The sequence below is a fragment of the Pteronotus mesoamericanus genome, unplaced genomic scaffold (genome assembly GCF_021234165.1).
Source record: "Pteronotus mesoamericanus isolate MK-2021 breed Mesoamerican mustached bat unplaced genomic scaffold, CSHL_Meso_final scaffold_12, whole genome shotgun sequence".
In the NCBI taxonomy this organism is placed as follows: Eukaryota; Metazoa; Chordata; class Mammalia; order Chiroptera; family Mormoopidae; genus Pteronotus; species Pteronotus mesoamericanus.
Genome location: NW_026555303.1, coordinates 10,387,175 through 10,396,895, shown reverse-complemented (window position 1 = coordinate 10,396,895; position 9,721 = coordinate 10,387,175). Strand labels below are relative to the sequence as shown.

General features: G+C 40.3%; 1 pseudogene; it reads right to left on the bottom strand.

Annotated features, from left to right (window-relative positions):
* Positions 1 to 7,348: 7,348 nt before the first annotated feature.
* LOC129082176 (maleylacetoacetate isomerase-like) overlaps positions 7,349 to 9,721 on the bottom strand; it is a 57,420-nt pseudogene continuing 55,047 nt past the window's right edge.

Below are 9,721 nucleotides of genomic sequence, written 5' to 3'. Positions count from 1 at the left end.
CTTATAGGTGAGATCATATGGTATTTGTTTTTTGCCCCCTGGCTTATTTCGCTTAGCATAAAGCTTTCGAGTTCTATCCATGCTGTCGCGAAGTTTAGTAGTTCTTTCTTTCTTTCTGCTGCGTAGTATTCCATTTTGTATATGTACCATTACTTTTTGATCCAATTATCTACTGATGGGCATTTCGGTTGCTTCCAACACTTGGCTATTGTAAATTGTGCTGCTATGAACATTGGGGTGCATAGGTTCTTTTTCTATTGGCGTTTTGGTATTCTTAGGGTACAGTCCCAGCACGGGAATCACTGGATCAAAGGCAGTTTCATTTTTAGCTTTTGGAGGAAATTCCACACTGCTTTACACAGTAGCTGCACCAGTCTGCATTCCCAATGCAAACAGTGGATATTTTCCCATATGGTTGGCTCCCTTTTCATTTTGCTGATGTTCTCTTTTGCCATGCAGAAGCTTCTGATTTTGATGAGGTCCCACTTGTTTATTCTTTCCTTTATGTCCCTTGCTTTAGGAGACATATCAGTGAAAAAATTGCTGGGTGGGATCTCTGAGAGTTTCCTGCCAATGTTCTCCTCTAGGACTTTTATGGTGTTGCGACTTTTATTTAAGTATTTTATACACCGGGAATTTATTTTTGTGTATGGTGTCAGCTGATAATCCAATTTCATTTTTTTGCATAAAGCTGTCCAGCTCGCCCAACATCATTTGTTAAAGAGGCTATTATTGTTCCATTTCATGCTTCTTCCCCCTTTGTCAAATATTAGAGGTCCATAGAGACTGGGGCTAATTCTGGGCTTTCTATTCTGTTCGACTCGTATATGGAATTTTTTTTGTTCCAGTACCAGATTGATTTGAGTATAGTAGCTTTTTAGTAGAATTTGATATCGGTATTGTGATCCGTCCTACTTTGTGTTTCTTTCTCAAAATTGCTGAGGTTATTCGGGGTCGTTTATGGTTCCATATAAATTTTTGAAATGTCTGTTCTATTTCTGTGAAATATGTCATTGGTATCTTTATAGGGATTGTATTGAATCTATAAATTGCTTTGAGTAGTATGGACATTTTGATGATATTAATTCTTCCAATCCATGAGCATGGTATATGCTTCCATGTATTTGTGTCTCCCTTAATTTCTTATTTCAATGTTGTATAGTTTTCTGCATACATGTCTTTTGCGTCTTTGGTTAAATTTATGCCTAGATATTATATTTTTCTTCTTGCTATATCGAATGGTATTTTTTTTTCTGATTTCTCCCTCTATTGCATTGCTGGTGTACAAAAATACCTTTGATTTCTGAATGTTGACTTTGTATCCTGCTGTTTTGCCAAATTCACTTATTAGGTTGAGGAGTTTTTAGGTAGTCTAAAGGGTTCTCTATGTACACTATCATGTCATCTGCAAACAATGATAGCTTTATTTCCTCCTTTCGTATTTGGATGCCTTTTATCTTTTTCTCTAGTCTGACTGCTGAGGCTAGGACTTCCAATTCCATGTTGAAAAGAAGCAGTGAGAGGGGACATCCTTGTCGTGTTCCCGATCTTAGTGGGCAATCTTTCAGTTTTTGCCTGTTGAGTATGATATTGGCTGCAGGTTTTTCATATATGGCTTTTATTATGTTCAGGAATGGCTCCCAAATGAGTGGAAAAGAGGACTCCCCAAAGAGAGAGCTAAATGAAAGAGAAGCAAGGGAACTATCACATACTGAATTCAAAACAGTGGTTCTAAGGAAGCTCAATGAGCTCAGCCAGCTCAAAGAGAACTATGAGAAACTGCAGAGAAACTATCAGGATCTTACAAAAAACTATATAAGCCTGGAAAAAACAAAGAAATTATCAAGAAGACACAAGAGGATATGAATATTACCATTTCTGAATTGAAGAACACAGTAGAAGGAATCGAAAGCAGGCTGGATGAAGCTGAGGATCGAATCAGTGAGATGGAGGACAAGGTAGACATAAGCTCCCAGAAAGAACATGAAATTGAAAAACCACTCAAAAAGAATGACGAGGCATTTAGGGAAATTCAGGACAACCTGAAACGCAATAATATCCATATAATAGGGATCCCAGAAGGAGAAGAAGATGAGGAAGGGATAGAGAACCTATCCCGAAAAAGTAATGATGGAAAATTTCCCTAATTTGAGGAGATAAAGGCCCCCATGGATCCAGGAGGCACAGAGGACCCCACTCAAGAGGGACTCAAAGAGGTCCACTCCAAGACACATCATCATTAAAATGGCAACTAACAACAACAAAGAGAATCCTCAAGGCAGCAAGGGAGAAGGAGGAAGTAACATACAAGGGGGCCCCGATACACCTTGGAGCTGACTTCTCACCAGAAACACTGCAAGCCACAAGGGAATGGCAACAAATATTCCAAGTCATGAAAAGCAAGGGCCTACAGCCAATGCTGCTCCACCCAGCTAGGCTCTCAATTAAAATAGAAGGGAAATAGGGAGTTTCCCAGACAATAGAAAGTTGAAAGAATACATCACTACCAAACCAGCACTCCAAGATATGCTAAGGGGACTGGTTTAAGCAGATGAAGGAACAGAATGAGACAGAGAGGAACACAGGTACAAACAGAGAAGATCAGTAAGTTTTTATCAGTAATATCTCTCAATGTGAATGGACTAAATGCCCCAATCAAAAGATACAGGGTAGCTGAATGGATAAGAAAACATGACCCACACATATGCTGCCTACAAGATACCCACGTAGGAGCAAGAGACCTACACATTGAAAGTAAAGGGATGGAAAAAAATATTCCAAGCAAATCGGCAAGAGAAAAAGGCCGGAGTGACACACTTGTATCAGAAAAAGTAGATTTCAAACAAAGGCCATAAAAAGAGACCGAGTTGGGCACTTTATAATACTTAAAGGAAGAATCTATCAAGAAGACATCAACATTGTAAACTTATATGCTCCCAATATAGGAGCCCCCAAGTTTATAAGGAAATTGTTGGATGACTTCAAAAAAGATATAGACAGCCACACACTGATAGTAGGGGATTTCAACACCCCACTGTCAAAAATGGACAGATCTTCCAAACAAAATATTAATAAACATATTGTGGTGCTGAATGACACACTGAATCAAAGAAACTTAACTGACATATATAGAACCTTACATCCCAAAGAAGCAAAATACACATTCTTTTCAAATGCTCATGACAGTTTTTCAAAGATAGATTACATGATAGGACACAAAGGAAACCTCAGCATATTCAGGAAAATTGAAATATTACCAAACTTTTTCTCGGACCACAAGGCCTTGAAACTCAAAATCAACCTCAAAGAGAAACTTCAAAAACTTGCAAACTCATGGACACTCAACAGTAGACTATTAAACAATGAGTGGGTCAATAATTAAATAAGAGAAGAAATCAAAAAATTTCACGAAACAAATGAAAATGAACCTACAACAGTCCAAAACCTATGGGACACAGCAAATGTGGTCCTGAGAGGGAAGTTCATGTCAATACAGGCTTACCTAAAAAAGACAGAAACATTTCAAGTAAAAGACCTAACACTACAACTTCAAGAACTGGAGAAACAACAACAAATAAATTCCAGAGCAAGGAGAAGGAAGGAAATAGTCAAAATGAAAGCAGAACTGAATGACATAGAGACAGAAAGAACAATTCAGAGGATCAACCAATCCAGAAGCTGGTTCTTTGAAAAGATAAATAAAATTGACAAGTCTTTAGGCAGACTCATCAAGAAAAAAAAGGGATAGGACCCAAATTAATAATATGAGAAATGAAAGAGGAAAAATAACAACTGATACCACAGAAATACAAATGATCATCAGAAGCTATTATGAAAAATTATATGCCAAGAAATTTGAAAATCTTGATGAAATGGACAAATTTTTAGAAAAGTAAAATATTCTAACACTGAAGGAGGAAGAAACAGAGAGCTTGAACAGCTGATAACACCTGGGGAAATTGAAGCAGTAATCAAGAAACTCCCAGCACACAAAAGCCCAGGGCCGGACGGTTTCATAGGAGAATTTTACAAAACATTTAAGGAAGAGCTAACCCCATTCTTTCTCAGACTATTCCAAAAAATCCAAGAGGAGGGAAAACTCCCAGACTCTTTCCTTGAGGCCAGCATCACCCTGATCCCAAAACCAGATAAAGACCCTACAAAGAAAGAAAACTACAGGCCAATTTGGCTGATGAACATGGATGCTAAAATCCTCAACAAAATATTGGCAAACCACATCCAGCAATATATTAAGAAGATTATCCACCACGATCAAGTGGGATTCATCCCAGGGATGCAGGGATGGTTCAATATACACAAATCAGTAAACGTGATACATCACATAAATAAAAGAAAAGACAAAAACCACATAATCATCTCGATAGATGCAGAAAAAGCATTCGATAATGTACAGCACCCATTTATGATTAAAACACTCAGCCAAATGGGAATAAATGGGGCATTCCTCAATGTAATAAAGGCCATATATGCAAAACCTACAGCCAGTATCATACTCAACGGGCAAACACTGAAAGATTTCCCACTAAGTTCGGGAATACACCAAGGATGTCCTTTCTCACTGCTTCTTTTCAACATCGTATTGGAAATCCTAGCCACAGCGGTCAGACTAGAGAAAGAGATAAAAGGCATCCAAATAGGAAAGGAGGAAATAAAGCTATCATTGTTTGCAGATGACATGATAGTGCACATAGAGAACCCTGTAGACTCTACCAAAAAACTCCTCAACCTAATAAGTGAATTTGGCAAAACAGCAGAATACAAAGTCAACATTCAGAAATCAAAGGCATTTTTGTACACCAGCAATGCAATAGAAGAAGAAGAAATCAGAAAAAAAAAAAAAACATTCGATATAGCAAGAACAAGAATAAAGTACCTAGGCATAAATTTAACCAAAGACATAAAAGAACTGTATGCAGAAATCTATACAAGATTGAAAAAAGAAATTATGGAAAACATAAATACATGGAAGCTCATGGATTGGAAGAATTAATATCATCATAATGTCCATACTACTCAAAGCAATTTAAAGATTCAACGCAATCCCTATTAGGATACCAATGATATATTTCACAGAAATAGAACAGACATTTCAAAAATTTATATGGAACCAAAAACGACCCCAAATAGCCGCAGCAATTTTGAGAAAGAAACACAAAGTAGGAGGGATCACAATACCGGATATCAAACTGTACTACAAAGCCACTATACTCAAAACGATCTGGTACTGACACAAGAACGGACCCATAGACCAGTGGAACAGAATAGAAAGCCCAGAAAGAAGCCCAGGTCTCTGTGGACATCAAATATTTTACAAAGAGGGCAGAAGCATAAAATGGAGCAATAATAGCCTCTTTAACAAATCGTGTTGGGAGAGCTGGATGGCTACATGCAAAACATTGAAATTGGATCATCTGCTGACACCATACACAAAAATAAACTCCAGATGGATAAAAGACTTAACTATAAGTCTCAACACCATAAAAGTCTTAGAGGAGAACTTTGACAGGAAACTCTCAGATATCCCATGCAGCAAATTTTTCACTGATATGTCTCCTAAAGCAAGGGACATAAAGGAAAGAATAAACAAGTGGGACCTCATAAAAATCAGAAGCTTCTGCATGGCAAAAGAATACATCAGCAAAATGATAAGGCAGCCAACCATATGAGGAAATATATTTGCTAATGATACATCAGATAGAGGTTTGATCTCCAAGATAAATAAATAACTCACTCGACTCCCCTCCAAGAAGAGAAACGATCCAATCAAAAAATGGGCAAAGGACCTGGGCAGACGTTTTTCCAGGTAGGAGATACAGAGGGTCCAGAGGCATTTGAAAGGATGCTCAGCATCACTAGCCATCAGAGAAATGCAGATTAAAACCACCATGAGGTACCACTTCACACCGGTTAGAATGACCATGATAAACAGATCAACAAACAACAGGTGCTGGCAAGGCTGTGGAGAAAAGGGAACCCTAGTACACTGTTGGTGGGAATGCAGACTGGTACAGCCACTTTGGAAAGCAGTGTGGAATTTCCTCAAAAAGCTGAAAATGGAACTGCCTTTTAATCCAGTGATTCCTCTGCTGGGACTATACCCTAATAACACCAAAACACCAGTAGAAAGGAATCTATGCACCCCAATGATCATATCAGCACAATTTACAATAGCTAAGTGTTGGAAGCAACCTAAATGCCCATCAGTAGATGACTGGATCAAATTTATGGTACATTTACACAATGGAATACTACGCAGCAGAAAGAAAAAAAGAACTACTAAACTTCGCGACAGCATGGATGGAACTGGAGAGCATTATGCTAAGCGAAATAAGCCAGAGGGCGAAAGACAAATACCATATGATCTCACCTATAAGCGGAACCTAACCAACAATGCAAAGATGCAAGGAAAGTATGACTAGCAACACTGAAAGGAAAAGAAATCAACAGAGACAAGATGGAAGGAGGGAGGGGTGGCAGGGAAAGGGAAGGGACGGGAAAAGCAATGAACATATAGCAAGGACTCATGGAAAAATCCAAAGGGAAAGAGCTGAGGGAGGAAAGGAAGGAGGGGGCAAGGGAAATTGTTGGGTGGGAGGCAGAGACAAATGCACTTAAATAAATAAATAGATAGATAGATAGATATATAGATAGATAAGCTGAACCTAAAAAAATAAATAAAATTATTGGTATGAAGTAGTATTCCACTGAAGTTTTTATTTACATCTCATTGGTTACTATTGATTTGTATCTTTTCACAGGGTTTCAATGTGTTTAAATATTATTTCTTTAACAGATATGTAATAATTTCTATACTGGCAAGTCATCCTTTTCCTTTATTATTGCTTATAATTCCACAAATAGACCACGGCCTTTTCTTTCCTTTTTCTTTTTCTTTTTTTAACAACCTGGTGACCTGAGCTTCAGTTAAATTATCAAGTTTCAGTGTGGACATTCTTTGGAGTGAGGTACAGTAGAGGGGATTGGAAGAGGCACACACAGAGACTTTTTATGGCTTTTTGGTAAACTTGGGCGATGTTTTAGTTTCCATTCTCAGTTCATCTTAATGACTGCACCATGAGATAGATTACAGGTAATCTTCCTTCCTTCCTCCCTCCCAGCATTCTCCTACCCAACCCTCACCACATTTGACAGATGAGGAGATGAAAACAGAAAAAAGTTTCAGTGAGAAGGGAAATCCAGGGCTAGAGTTCAATTTCAAGAGCTAGGAGTGCAAGTCTTCTCCTTCCACAGTTAGGGCTTGCTCATTCCCCGGTCTGTTCAGCCCACCCAACTCCTGCTCATGCACCAGTGGGGCATGTTTTGAGAGCTAGGCCTTCAACATGGTGAGTGTATCTAGGTGCCAGCAGGGGTGAAACACTTGGAAAGCCTCTGAGGCCAGTAGTAACGTGTTAATATGGCTGATGGTAAGGTAGGGAGTGAGATCCACCTTGAACCTTTCAGCTTTGCTACCTGAGGTGCTAAGCAGAGATCAGCCATGGACACCTCTTCTCCCTCATAGTACTTCCATGCTCTGCTCTGCAGAATATTCTCCAAAGTGCTAAAGCCAGGATGGATGGTCTTCTGGGCCTATGTCAGCTGGTTCCCCTAGCCTACTTACTTCAGGACATAAAGCTTCTTCAGGTGCTGGATGTCTTTAGTGATAAGGTCATAAATCACATGCACAAGAATGAGAACCTTCTTATTTTGGTCCTGAGGCAGGAGTTGTGGAAGGGGCCTAGTCTCCTGCAGGTACTCAATGATGGCCAGTGACTGGTTAATGGTGATGCTATCGGTCTCCAGTGGTGGCACCTGCTTCATGGGATTGAGTGCCTGGAATTTTTCAGAGAACTGCTGGCCCTGTCCTTTATGAGGTTGACAGGCACTATTTCATAGCCAATGTGCTTCAAGGCCAGAGCAGTTTGATCTCTGCAGGAGCAGGAGCTTCAGAAATAGGAATAGAAGGTAGGCTTCCCAATGTGCTTCTTGAATTATGGGCGACCCCTCACCCATGCAGGAGTCTTCATGCTTGGGACCTTCAGACTTATTCTAGCTCAATTCTACAATTGAGCTAGACCATGTATGAGCTTTTTGAGAGCAAAACCCACGGTATGCATTGTTGGGAAATGCCTGACCTGGTTTCAGGAGCCATAACCTTGCCAACAGGCTGAAGAGCCCCAAGGCTGGAAATAATCAAGAGGCCTTGGAGAAACAGGCTCCTGAGGAGACTTGGCCTGCCCCCTCACTGGTTGGGGTGTAGCCCTTGCCTCTCTGCTTTGCCACTGAGGACCAATGGCCAATGACGGGTAAGTTACCTCGTGCTGAGGAAAACAACCTAAGACAAGTATTGGTCGGAATTGGCAGCCAACAAGAAATTGAGGGACTCGGAGAAGGGGCATAAAGTCCCATGCACCTCTCAGCTTGGCTTGGACATGGCCAGAGTCCTCACTGCAGCTGAGAAGCAGTCTCCTTAACCCTTGGTGGCTCTCTCCCCCGGCCTGGCTCATGCTTGAAACAGTGCAGGAAAAACAGCTCTAAATCAGATCTGGCGGGTCCCAGGGTAATCAGGCCTAAAAGTAAATTCTTTAGAGTGTTCTCTGTTCCTCCCTTGGATCTCTGGCCAACTCATGCTGCGAAGGACCTTCACATTATTTACACCCCTTTCCCTTTATTATTAAGATTCTTGCCCTAATCTTCATTCTCTTTTGTGTAGACTCGTCTCCTCTTGGACCCATGTAAATCAGTAAATTCCTGTCACTTGTTTTCTTAAAAAATATCTATTCTCTGTGAAACTTAACATGCTAATATAATGAGTGTATGCATGCATTCTTGTTACCTAGCCCACTGATAAGTTTTTCAATAAAAGCCTTGGAACAAAGGGTGACAGGGTTTTTCCCACTAGAGGGATGTGCCATGGCCTTCTCCAGTAAGAAGGAAGTGCTCCCGTCTGCTCTCCCAGAAAACAGAGAAGTGTTTGCGACATTTTGTGTTTATTCCCCCTCATCTGTGACAACCCTGGGATGGGCTCTGTGGGTTTCAGAGCCCTGCTCCCACCTCAGCTGGCCCCAGCTGGTTTCCCTCAGGGTTCAGGGAGTGCTGCACTCTCTGCGGTGCTCACCCACGGTGGCACTCCCCCATATCAGCCGCACAGTGCGACATGCATTTCTGTATCTCCAATGCCTTGTTTAGTGATGCCCACATAAAAATACTTAATATAAACATTGAATAAATGAATGGGTAAATTATCACTGTATATGAGAACCATTGTGGTGGTTGTAAGCAAGCATTTTTCAAAAAAATAATGACAGGTATGTAGGTAATCAAAGTATAGAGCTTGTTTAGTGAATCTTCATCATCATTGTTTTCTGGACAACCACATCTGATATGGCATGGGGCATTTCTTATTCCTTTGGTCAAAACAGATTTGTTGAGCCTGGTGGCAATGTGTACATCTAGAGATCCCATCTCCATAGCAAGTTTCTGGATCTTTTTGAGTACCCAAGGGGAACACTTCTTGAAACCCACTCCCTGGATGTGCTTGTGAATGTTGATGGCGTATTATTTTGTCACTACCTCCTTGATGGCAGAATGGTCTTTCTTCTTCTCCCTACCTCTCTTTGCAGGGCCAAAGGTGGAAAGAAGCGTAAGCAAGCATTTCTTAAGCACCTAATTTATGTGTTCCTGTTGTCTGCAATTGGGTTTC